Raw genomic sequence first — 13,184 nt, 5'->3', positions numbered from 1 at the left:
GTAGGTTATCAACTCAATTGCGACCCATACGTTCTTAGGTTTTGTTCGCACAAATTAATTAATATTTTTCAGAGCTTTATTCATGTTAGCTCGGATACGCGGTATAGAAGGGAAGGTCGCGAGCGCGTGCTCAGGTATTTACTTTATAACCAAACTGAAAACTCAAGATGCTGCGAATTCTTTAGCGTGAAAGACAGCAATTCGGCACAAAGGTAATCTGAGCAACTCGATTTATTAAACTAGCTGAAAGCTTAGTGCAGATGTAACAACTATTTATATAACTGCAATGTTAACAACACGGAGCAGCAAAGGAAAACGGTGTAAGGGCACTACGATGAACTCAGTAAATATCACAGGACCATTACGAAAAACCAAACAATGCTTAAGTAACGCTTTTCATCAGCCCATTTCATCTAAAACATAGCAAAGGTACTAAAAGGACACATGATTGCTCTTAGTTTCGAATAATAACACCAAAATAATTTTCCTGGGTGTTTGACTTTCTAACTAAAACATGCGTCGTTCTTCTGCGCTCACTTCAAGCATGAAATCTGACAGAGTTGAGCCGTGTGGGAAACGTGCAGGTGACGCGCTCGGATTGGTACACACTCATCAAATATTGTCCTCCACGTGAGCTCAGCTCACAAGAGCGTGTGCCGCTGTCGTTATGTCGTTCAAGTTTCGCGAGAAGCCCTCTAATGCCAGCTCAAGTGGGGCACAAACGCAAGACAGGGAAACCGGAAGTGCCAAGCTGTTTTGTACGTGCTGGAGCACTGAGCGCACACGTTTGATAACTGATTTGACGATGCGTGAAAAGGTGGCACAAGATAAAATGCAGAAAATGGCAACCAAGTTTAGAAATGTTTATTGTATTAACTTCCGGTTGGTGGGCCAGCCTTCGTCAAAGCATTGGTCAACACTTCCAAGTTTTCCATCCAGGCGTGCTTACGACGATATTTTCAGAATCCTTTTTAACACGAAAGTGTTTTATGCCGGGGTCCACCAAGACTTCACTGACGTATTTCCGTCACGGAAATACGTCATAGAACATAATACAAAGAAAGAAACCAGAAGAAAAAGTTCCACAAACATGCAAAATTTGGAAATCGAACCCACGACCTCTCGGTCCGCGACGATAGATCGCCGAACGCCACAAACGCATTTGCAGAGAGCTACACAGACGCGCCTTATATATCTAACACTCCTCCGTGTACCCGCGCTCTTGCTCGGGGCGGTGCCGCCGCCTACGAGCAGAAAAGAGAAGTACTGCATTATGTCACTAACGCGCACCGACAGTGAACGCTTCGGTGGTCTCAGCACTACGACGCCTCGATGCCAGCATTCGAAGGGACGCTGGCATCAAGAAGCACTACCAACGCCACCTAGGTGGCGTTCACCGTACTCAGCACAGCGGAGCGTGGCCTCCGCAATTAGCTCTGAAAATGTTTCTGAAGTTGATCGCGGAGGCTGCAATTACGACGCGCTGTACGCGCTGATTTGACTCGGTGACGATTCAGTTACGTGCTTTGTCTTGCGCGTTGTATTAGTGTGTCAGTTATGCTAGCGTGTGCAGCGTAGTGCAGCTTCCATATGCATGACGGTTGCTCATGGTCATCGACGTTGGTAGTCGTGATGGAGGAGACTGCCACCAGGCGTCAGCGTGGGTGCATCAACGCCTAAGGGCGCTTTAGCCACAAAACACCAATAGACATTATATATCAATGTGCAATAAACATTTTTCTGTGAAGACACGTTTCACTTTCGTGTTCTATACCGATTCCTATATAAGAGGGATCAACCACATTTTTTTTTGAACAGAGCAGCAGCCGACTTGAACTACCTTTCCAAGCACATTGCTTCTAACGGCTGCTCACGATCATTTACTGATGCTTAATGTAACCGCCTCCCTTCTTAACATCCCTAACGTCTTTCTAATAAAATGGCAAAGAACTCAATGTGTTGCAAGCAGCATGTAGTTTTTCAGAGTTCCCAATACACAATCATTACGGTGTGAAATGCGGCTACAGATTATCTGAAAAGCTTTTTTGTGCCACCCAAGGCAGGTTATATGCGTTAGGCAGCAGATTAAAAAAAATAGAGTGCGGAGGTCTAATCTCGGCGTGATGCGACGCATGAACATTTGTGAAACTTCAAGGAAAGCCATATTTATCAGCGGCCTAAAGACAAGTTTCATAATTACCAAGGCTGACACTCACATTTCTCAGAATAGTTTTGTTTGAATTTCTCGATTTCAGATATTTCCTGCAAAACAATACGATTCCTAGAGGAATCACTCTACCAGGAAGGGTTACTGCGCATCGTCGTTTTCACGTTATGCGTGCGTTATGCGTTATGACAGCGGTGGCATGCAACAGTTTAGAGATAGTAGAACTCCTACAGGGCATAACGCGAGGATGGTCTAGAGGTGAATTGTCGGATGCGCGACTGTACGGGCAGGTGATATAGAGGCGATTAGATATCGTCGATGCCTCTGCCACTAGCGCATGCCTTTTTTTGTTTTTCGCATAAATCACAGTATAAGCACCTCCTGACCAAATTATGAGCTTTTCTTTAGCAAAAACAGCACTCGTGTTCTCCAAAGGACGAGGCATCTCGTAGATTATAAGAAACACTTGGATTCACGTCACACCAAACGTGATGACCAGTGATATCAAGATTCAGACTACAAAAGTGAAAAACCTGAGGCCGTATTCATAAAGATGATTTTTTTTGTAAGAATGGTATCGCCATGGCTGTTGCAGAGGCGCCTGTCTCGCATGACAGCGATTGGTGTGAGGAAAAAAAACGATCGCTCTGGTATTGACGAATCCTATAGAGCAGTTACGTAAGATAACACAAGAATACGAGCCCTTTCCATTGTTGATAGCACTTGTGAAATATTTGTTCAGCTTTGTCGGCGATCTTGAGAAGTCGACAGTTTAGAAAAAGCTCGTGTATTGATATGATATTTCGTTAGGCATGGACTGAGCGTAGTGCACTGCGAAACCTTCGTGGACTATGCTGGCTTAGGGGCATCTGATTAGGTGCTGGTGCACTTCCTTAGTGATAACGACGACTGCACGATTGCACTATATGTTGCTGCTTGGCATGTGTCTTCAAAAAAGTAGGCTTTATCTTGGCATTGACAACACTTGCGTGTTATCCTAGATGCGCATCAAATGAATCCAGAGGTCCTAAAAAATTTACCAACCACGGCTTGTCTGTTCACTTTACGTTGGTTCAGAAGTCCAACAGCCCCAAGTCTTTCTTTTCTTTCTATTTATTTATTCCGTTCATAAGACTTTCCTACGGGCTTCGTGCTCTCAACCAGAGTTTAAACGAAACGACAGGACAGATCGCTTTAACAGCGAAGCTGTTCTAGCTAACCGTAAAAAGTGGCGCCTGCTGTCAGCAAAACCTCGCCCAGCTATGACGTCATTGCGTTGCCTAGCAACCACCTCGCGGAGCGGCGTGTGGCCTCACCTCCTCTCCGTGCCGTTCACATGTTGCCTTGGCATGGGACGTTAAGGAGAGGGAAGGAGAGCATGCGCGCCGCGCGCGTAATGCTCGGTGGAGGGAAAGAGAAAATGAGAGCGAGATGGAGAGAGAAATAAATTGTAGCAGCACCAACGAGGCAATGCGCAGAGCTGCTGCCGACGCCACCCGCGTTGCCTAGCCGCGCAAGCGCCGAAGCCGTAGCGATGACGTCACCTCGCGTTGCCTAGTAACCGCCGGCGCAGGAGCGCGCTCGCTTCGCCCGACACAGACAAGGTTCCTGCCTGCTTGCCTGCGTTTGTGGCATGCCAGGAATGCTGTCGCTCGTAGGCGCCGACGTGTACAGCGCTATTCACGCGCAATGTCGCGAAAGGGAAGGTACCTCCGAAAATGATCGCTCGAGAATACCTTCCCTACATGCGTAGTTAAGTTAAACCAAGTTAAGACCTAGCAGCAACCAAGTTAATACCTAGCAGTAGCAGCCAGTAAGACTTGATGATTGACATTATCACTGTGCCTAAGCTTTGCACGACCGAGTGCGAATGTGCCCGCTTTTTAACTGCTTGTTACTTCTTTTCGTGCATTCAACTTTTTTATTATAATCGCAATTATACGTACACTCCAGGCAAAGTTTCGCCGTCAGCGTCACCGTCGACGTCGGCGTTGCCACGCGGTTCCGCATATATTTAGGTATATGTATTCTATATATGTTTATGCATGCTGTATATGCAAGCTAGATGCTATACTATTCAACCCCCCAAGTTGCTTAAACCAGGTCTTCCGTTCTTCACTAAATTATTTTTCAGATGAGAGTCTGCAAGCCGTTCTTCACTGAAGTTTTCAGAATGACAGCCTGCAAGCAAATGAAGGAAGCCTAAAACTGCATGAAAAAATGAGGAAAATTAAACGAAAGGAACACAGAATACACCACAAGCGCAGACTGTATTGTTTCTTCCCTCCGCTTGCCCTAGTTTTTTTTTTCGCGCGGTTTTAACCTTCCTTCAAGTATGAACCAACTAGCCTGCAAGAACGTTCTACTAACGCAAACAAATTTCATGAAACAACATTCACAGCACATGGCTTTTATTTTTAATCTTGTCAGGCTATTTATTAATAAATGTTCAAAGACATACCTGTGCTCATTCCTGAAAAGGTGTAATTTAACTGGCGTGGCTCTTTGCGGGCAGCGTAGTGGCGCTTGCGCGCTGCCATTACCGGTCCTACATCTCGTGTGAAAGATTTACCGCTGCCAAACATTTCGGATGCACCCGCGCATGTCGCATCTGCGTTAGTCGGTCCCGCGTATAGTTAGATAACCATCCTAGGAGTTAAGCACAACGTTAAGCCTTGCCATCGCTGTCAGTGCTTAACCCTTCGGGTGAAACTGCCAAATTTTTATTTACAAATTTCATTGCAGTACTGAAGGTCTTGTGAAGCTACGTACAAACTCCGCAGAAGATTCTGTGACTGCACAAAAATTGAAGAACCACACGCAGTGTTCCAGTGCCCTGGCACGGACAGAGCATAATTCACTAGTACAGGTTACGTGGGCCCCCGCATCGCCTTTAACGTTCTCCCCTATAACCATGCTAAAGTTCATAACACAGCACCTGCGTGCTTCCTCTAGAAGATTACAAACAATTCGTATACGTATGTAATATTTCGCTTTGCCACGAAAACAAAAACAAATAAAAACGTTTCCTGACACTTTCATTAAATTGTGCTTCTGATTTTCTGCTTATGTGAGAAGCGCTGGCATTACGCGAGAACAACACGCCCCCCCCCCCCCTTTTTTTTTTCTTTCTTCTTTTTTTTTTAGTGCTTCAACTCAGAAGGCTGTTTTCAACCGCCTCGGAAGTGGTCCCCGCCGATGAAGTATTCGTGCACAGCACTGACTATCCTCTCTATTTTATCTCGCGCATGCCTGCTCTCAGTGAAACTACGTATCTCCTCAACCGGAATTGTTCGGATACTTATTCTGGCATCTGCCACATGCAGTCTGCAAAAGAAGCGAGTAGCAAGTGCAGACGACGACTGCCAGAAGCTCCTCTTGCTGACATCAGTTCACAGGGTGGACCGAAAAGGGGAGGTGAAGGTTAATGAAGCGAGACATTGCAATTGATGGTAATAGTAAGGACGGAGGGCCCAAATTCATAGGAAGAACCTAATATGGTTGTACCCTCGTGGGCATCATGCGCGTAGGTGGGTGTGCCTTGCAACTGAGCGCCGCGAGTTAAGTTACGCTGATGCTTGTGTGTTTGGGATGCGTGAGTGCGCGTTTCTTCCTGTTCACAGCATCGGCGCATATTGCGTGGAAAGCAGTGCCCCACTGTCTTAACTATCAGAGAGGTAAACAGCATCGAACGGAGGCTGGAAGTGCAGTTAGGAGCGGAGGCGGCCCCTACGACCGGTGCTGCAATAAAAAGTGAGGCAATGAAAGAGTTGCTTGCCATGCACGGTCAGTTGTTATTGAAATGGTTCATCGAAACAAGTTTCACTGCTCTCTAAGTATTGGCCCTTTATTCTTAATAAAGGAGGCGTTCCCGAGAACCTACATTTTGCTTTATTATGTTGTTCATTAACCTATCGTCGCGAAATCTGAATAAATATTTTGGCGCCTGTAGTTTACTTCATAAATTTTAAATACAGTACTTCGAATTCCGGTGGTACACTCGTATCACGAGAATTTCAATAAAAGCGTGAATTATCACACGAATGGTATCGGCCGCGCTGATCATACATCTCAGATAATCACAGCAGTGCCCCTGATTTTGATACTTTGGTTAGTGTTAAAGGACTTTCCGATCGAGGTAAAAATTCACAGGGTGTAAGTTATATACAGGCTCATATTGCGGCGCCACTTGTCAGGTAATGTGCCAAGTGTATTTCGTTTGTAAAACATTCTTTCCTCGTCTATAGCATGTTACTCTGCTCACTGAAGGTTGGACTTTGAGTACGGCACCGTTTTGGCACTTCTGTATTGCTTTACTTTCTGATCTAGTGCTTAGGATCGTAAGCACACGTTAAGAAAGTTTTCCTTTAAATAACCAGGAAAAAAGCTCCACGTTGCAGTAAGCGAAGCGAAGGCAACTACCAATGCACGGTTCATGGCTGAAATTAGCTTGGACAGCCATTTAGCGGGCCACTTACGCCGCATAAAAAAAGAAAAAAGAAAAGGCAAGCGTGTGGTTTAAACAGCTACAAGGTGTTTGCGTATAACGTAACCACATAATTGGTAAGCAGACACCTTTAATGTCTTCACTTCAACATATCTGGTATACTTTACTATGGTAAAACCGCCCACCAGCATATTTTTAAGTAACTAGTTACGTTTTAAGATAATCATAAAACAGCGGCGGGGACGCAGACAGGGAAAAGAAACAGCAGGGTGGTGTGCTCTTTCTTTTCGCGGCCTGCGTCCCTGGGGCTGTTTTATAATTATGATACCACACCAACTCGCCCTGCTGTCCCTACTTTTACATCTTAAGAGACGCGTTCACCACGCCTTTAATTCTGCGGTGAATACTGTTATGCGAGCCTACGTGTCGCTTTTGTTCCTTTCTTTTTCCCTTTCCCTTACTCCGCTTAGTTTCGTCTCCCCAAGTGCAGGGAGCAGACCTGGTGCAACCTGGTTAACCTCTTTTCATTTCCTCTTGTTTCTCTCTCTTCGACGCACATTTTAACAGCCCTATGTCGTAGTCCACACGCGAGCTCCAGGCTTTAGAAAAACAAAAATGTAAACCCTTGCATAGAAATCGAAATATTAAAAGAAATACACACAATGCGTGATTTCGGTTTACCACTTCAATTGCACGTTTCCATTCCATGTCAATTCAAAACCTCATCTCAAATAGCAAACCAGGCATAAAGCAGAGCTGTCATCTTCAACGTCCATTAATCCCCCCATTTCAGCGTTCGGAAGACATCTACAGGAATATTTTACAACTTCTTTTTCAACATCTCCCCTGCTACGAAACCTTCACGTTAGTTTGTATGTGCCCCATGCCATGTATCGCATTTTCTTAATAATTCATCAACGCAGAATTCACAGATGCAAACAACCGTTATAACATAAGTTGTGCCCTAAGTTCTCGCCATGGTTTCTTCGGCCCTTGCACGTTGAACTCATATTAACTCACTCGGTGGTCCATAACACTTTTCTACTGCATGACGCAGACTCATCGGGGTTAGTCAAGTGGCAATGGCATTGCGTTGTGGAGCTCCAGGTCGCGGGTTCCATTCGCGGGCCGCATTTTGATGCGGGCGAAATGCAAAAAGAGCTCGCGTGCTTAAATTTAAGTGCACATTAAAGAATCCCAGATGGATAAAAAAACGGAGTATCCCACTATGATGTTACTCATAATGGATTGCGCTGTTTCCGTGTAACCCGCCGTGGTTGCTTAGTGGCTATGATGTTGGGCTGCTAAGCACGAGGTCGTGGGATCGAATCCCTGCCACGGCGGCCGCATTTCGATAGAGGCGAAATGCGAAAACACCCGTGTACTTAGATTTAGGTGCACGTTAAAGAACCCCAGGGGGTCGAAATTTTCCGGAGTCCTCCACTACGGCGTGCCTCATAATCAGATCGTGGTTTTGGCATCTAAAACCCCTATAAGTTAATTTAATTAATGTTTCTGTGTAAAACTCCAACATTTCATTTTCAATCAATTACGCTGAAATAGCTGACAACGGAAGCAAAACTAAGACTCGTGCTTTCACGTTCATAACAGTGTGCAAGACTTCGTGAACATCATGGATGGAAATACAGTGAAAGAACAACTGAATCTGACCGTCTACGCTTCTGAACCTCTCCTGATTGGCTGACCCACATAGCTGCAGCTTCTACTGGAGTGGTGTGTTATCTGAAGCAGGATAGAGAGACTAGTTGAATCATTTTTGTTTCATTAATTATCTTTGATAAATGATCTTATTTCTTGACTTCATAAAAAAAAAAACTTTAGAAGCGATACGCAGAAGCAGGCTCCGCACACGCAGCGACGCAAACTTTCGAGTTCATGGTGAAAAACACAGTTTACGTTGGAGAGTGATAAGCTATGCGTGATGTACTACTTACCAAACTTTCGCCCTTTAACATATTTACTCGAGGTCATAATGAGCTGTCAGAAGCGAGCTTTGAAGAGGTGCGGGCTTGATAAGTATGAAAATTTCTTTGTTGATAACTTCACTTCTGTATTCGCTTGGATGTTTTTACAGTGGTGGTGTAAAAATATCTGGCGTCCTGCAGGAGTTCCCACATGAAAATCGGTCTAATAAATGATCTTGCCAAAATACCATCAGTCAAAACGCCCGCAGCGATGTAGCTTTTTTTTTTGCTCTTCGAAATGATAATAAAGATATATACATGTATATCGAGCAAAAGCCTCGAATCCAAACTAATGAGAAATAAAGAGCCGCGACTAGCAATATACTCGGCTGACATGAGCGTTTCTGAGAATACTGCGTGGGCATACCTAAACGAAATTCTTCCTTTTATATTTTTTTTTCGTGTCCTTGCGCGAGACTGTGCCCACGAAAGAAGCCTAACGTTTCTGAAAGATTTCCTGTACAGCGCTTTCTTGCCTTTCTGCACTTCATTCCCTAAGCACATGACCTGTGACTCGAGATGTTCCCATCGACACTTCTCTCTATCGTTAATGCTCTGCGGCCGTACAGTACGTAATGCCTACTGATTTTGTGTCGTGTTTTCCACAACGAAATGTGCCCATGTGTCAGGAAATCAACGGACAAATGGTGCGCCTGCGCACGCGTACTGCTATGCTAGCACTCCTGGTCGTCTACATACTGGGCGCATCAGGTTCCCTCCCTCGTCAGTGCGAAAGTATGGTGTTTATAGGTACTACGTCGATCCACCTGCTTGGTGACTACCTTTAGGGTCATATAAATCTAAGAATGTGTCACGAATGTTGAAATGACTATGCGAAGACTGACACCGTTTGCATTCGACAATGCCCAATCATTGTAGCCGCCTCCCGAACTGCTCGCGGTTGTAAGTTGCGCTGCTGAGCACGAGGTTTGAATCCCGGCCGCGGTGGCCGCATTCCGTTGGAGGCGAAATGCAAGAACGCCCGTGTGCTGGCGTTGTAGTGCAGGTTAAAGAACCCCGGGTGGTCGAATTTAATGCGGAGCCCTCCGCTATGGCGTGCCTCATAATGAGAGCTGGTTTTGCCACGTAAAACTCCAGAAAGAAGAAGCAGAAGAAGAAAGTAATCTGTGGGATTGACGGGGGGTTATTCTATTAAGCGAAAAGATTACGTATATCATGAGATACTGATGCATAGGATTAAAAAAAGAACTTTACCGTTCATCTATGAGCTTGAACTAGAGCCCATAGATCGTAATGTTCCATTTCATTTTCAATGCGTCTGTAATTGGCTCGGACATGACAGGCATGCCGCCGCGCCGCCATTGTCATTGATACCGAGCACTCAGCGTGCCACGGGACACGAAAAGAGCAACAGAAAACGGAATAAAATGTTACAGAATACTGGTCCAGTAAGTGTTTATAAAAGGTTTCCAAAGATCTCTCGCAAGCGCCGAATATACACATGCAGTACGCATTGCCACGCTGTCTGTATGCATGGCTGTCTCAATGCTTTGAGACAGTGAGAAGCGAAAACAAAAAATGTTGACAAAACGAGAGCATGTATGTTTCAGCCTAGCGAAAAAAACTTGACTCTTTTTTGTCGAATTATAGCTTGAAGACAGCTACAAAAATGTTATTGAAGTTGTTCAACAAAAAAATTAATAGCAATTTAGGCATCACTTGATAGTAGCAATGTCTATGCCACGACACTTTCACTTGTGCATCTTTGCGTGTTCCTATAATGGGAGTGCAAGTCAAGCAGCATTCGTAGCATTGAGGCATAGGGTATGTAAAACTAGTTTCAATGTTAAGGGCCCGTGCAATGAGCATACCAGTACATGAGTTCATAAGGAGGACCGTACCACTGAAAAGAGATGCCCAAACAACTGACTTCTAGCTTCACAGCCCTCAAAGGGCTAACTCAGTAGCTCTTATGTATCTTAAAGCAGAGACAGAATTGCATGAAAGAAATAAGAAATCAAGCAGTTTGCGACACTAAGGAAAGTGGGTGCAACTTGCCGAAGCTAGGAATGGGCGCAAACTCCTGCTATGACGACAATGGCCCAGCGTTGTGAAACTGTCGCTTTCCTGCCTCGCCTCGCCATTGTTTCCTCATCTAGAAACTTTGCCGAGCTTCTCCCAGCTGGCACCACATTGTTTACGCGTTTCGCGCACTTGTGCCACACTGAAACCTAATATATGGCTTCTCGCGCCCCGAGAAGGTGTCAAGTGCAGGCGATTATGTGCCTAAGTATGTGTGCGTAGTTGCGTCAGCCTGCAAGGTCGGAATCCATAAAGTTTGCGAACGTAGTCACGCGTGTTAACGAAGCACACAACGGTACTACCTGTGGGAACCTCCTCCAATACCGCCTCTACTTGACGACGTGCTTTGAAAATTGTCATTGGAAATTGCGCTAAACAATGAGCTAATTATCTATCTCCACCTTCGTTCCTTTTTTTAAGAGAAATCACAAATTGTTTGATAGAGAGAGAGAGAGAGAGAGAGAGAGAGAGAGGTTTATTGTAATAAAAAATCTGAGGGATCTGCAGGAATTGAAGTTTAGAGCAGTTACTCGGGACATTGGGGAAGGGAAATGGGATTAAAAGGAGAACTAGAGTAAAGTATTAATTACTCACATACATACCAGCGTCGGCGATTGGCCCACTTCTTGCTTAGCTTTCGGTGGCTGGTAGAAAATCGCGGCGGCTTACAGCGGACGGGTAAAAATGCCTCTAAATTGAATCCTCAGCGAAGAAAAATTGGCAGAGTGATGTCATGTATCTGCCGAAAGGGCTCGAGAATGTGCGCTGCCACGCAAAAACTTTCATTAAACGCAAATAAAACCCTTCTCCCCGGCAGCTCCGAGTAGCCAGTGCCTGAGAGATCATTGGGCAGCCATGTTCTATTCATTTCGCAACGGGGCAGTCTCCGGCTATTCCCCCCAAAAAGGACACTCAATTTTGTTATGTATATTAATGCATCTTTACTGCGTACACGTCACTTTGACGTGGTAAGCTTTCGCTGTTTTGCGACGTCGCGTGGCAGACAGGCAGCGGTGCAGTAGGTGCAGCGCAAAAACGTTTAACCAGCAGAGGAGGGCTGATGGCGAAAAAAGTGTAGAATTCGATATAATTATTTTTGGTGGGTCTAATCACGCATGATCAGTGCGCGCACGCCAGATCAGGTGTCACGGTTACCGTTGCACGAGACATGAATCAGGACAAAGACACACAAAACACAATTATGATGTACCACACCGATAAGTTCACGTCAAACCTTATACACAACCGCAAGAATCGTTACACTGAGTTTGATGTATCCTTCTTGAAACGGTCCTAATCACGTGCGATGTGGCGCTTACATGTCTGCTTCGATGTGCTTCTTGCGCATGGCCCGGTGGAATGCTGGCGTCTCTGATGATGGGTGTCTCCACAGAATCGGCTTGGCTTGTCGAGCGATGTCGTCGGTGAGGTTGTCCCCGTAGCATTGGACGGGGCCGTTGTCCTCGGACCAAGCCTTTGCTGGCGACCACGGTGCACTGCCGCGGGGCGTGGAGGATCAGGCCCGGCTGGTGCAGGGCCACCGGTGTCCTCCTCCTACTCAACTCTTCGATCTCGACGCCATTCGTTCACCGACTTGTTGTTCTTCTCTTCGCCCAGTCTCCTAGCGGACTTCTTCCTTCTTTTCTTCTAGCCGTCTTCTCGCTCCTTCCAGACCACGTCAGCCTTCTTCTTCCTTCTTCTCTTTCCACTTCAGCTCGTGACAACTAGGAGTTCTCGCTGTTTTCCCCGACGACACGTGACAGACAAGCGAAGTGGGGGTTGCCCGAAAGTGTTTGTGTTAAAAACATAAAAGTTTTTCCGAGCGTGAAAGAAGCCCGCGAATACACGCAAAGTGCCTCGAGCGGCCAGTCGCGCCGCAGTTTTGCGTGTATTCGCGGGCTTCTTTCACGCTCGGGAAAACCTTTATGTAGCACGTATTGAGCAACAGAAAGCTGTAGCGGGAGTTTGTCATGTTGCTCTACAATGTTCTCATTTACACTTTTTATCTAATTATAGTATTTGAGAAATTGAATAAATAATTAGGACTAAATATGTAATTAGGCGGAATGCAAAAAATAATCTGAGTATCTCCAAGCGACGGAAAACAACATTACCTCGGTTCTGGCCCGCTACGTGGCATCTGTGCATATTTTTTATAACTTGGTGCATGATAGTTGCGACACGCAGTATAAATAGGTTCGAAGTGTATGGGTAATTATTACCTTTGCAGCAATATACGTATGCAAGCACTCCTATGCGTTATGAGTGCTTTTCACGAACGCTCGAATTTGACATAAATAGGAGGAACATTATCGCCTATGGGCATGCGAAGTTTAGTGCGTGTGGATAAATTAGTTCTTCAATGGCTTGCAAGCGTTATGCGCCCGTTATTTACCCTTGTTTCATAGACTCCTGTAAAAACCGAGTACACATTCCGTGAAAATGGGAGAAATTTTAGCGGGGATTGTGAGAAAAGTTTAATGTTTCCGGCGCAATTATGATCGTTGCAGATAACTACTGAGCCCTCAGCTTTCAGCTATAT

This window comes from Dermacentor silvarum, chromosome 4 (genome assembly GCF_013339745.2).
Source record: "Dermacentor silvarum isolate Dsil-2018 chromosome 4, BIME_Dsil_1.4, whole genome shotgun sequence".
NCBI lineage: Eukaryota > Metazoa > Arthropoda > Arachnida > Ixodida > Ixodidae > Dermacentor > Dermacentor silvarum.
Note: the sequence above shows the minus strand (reverse complement) of the source record.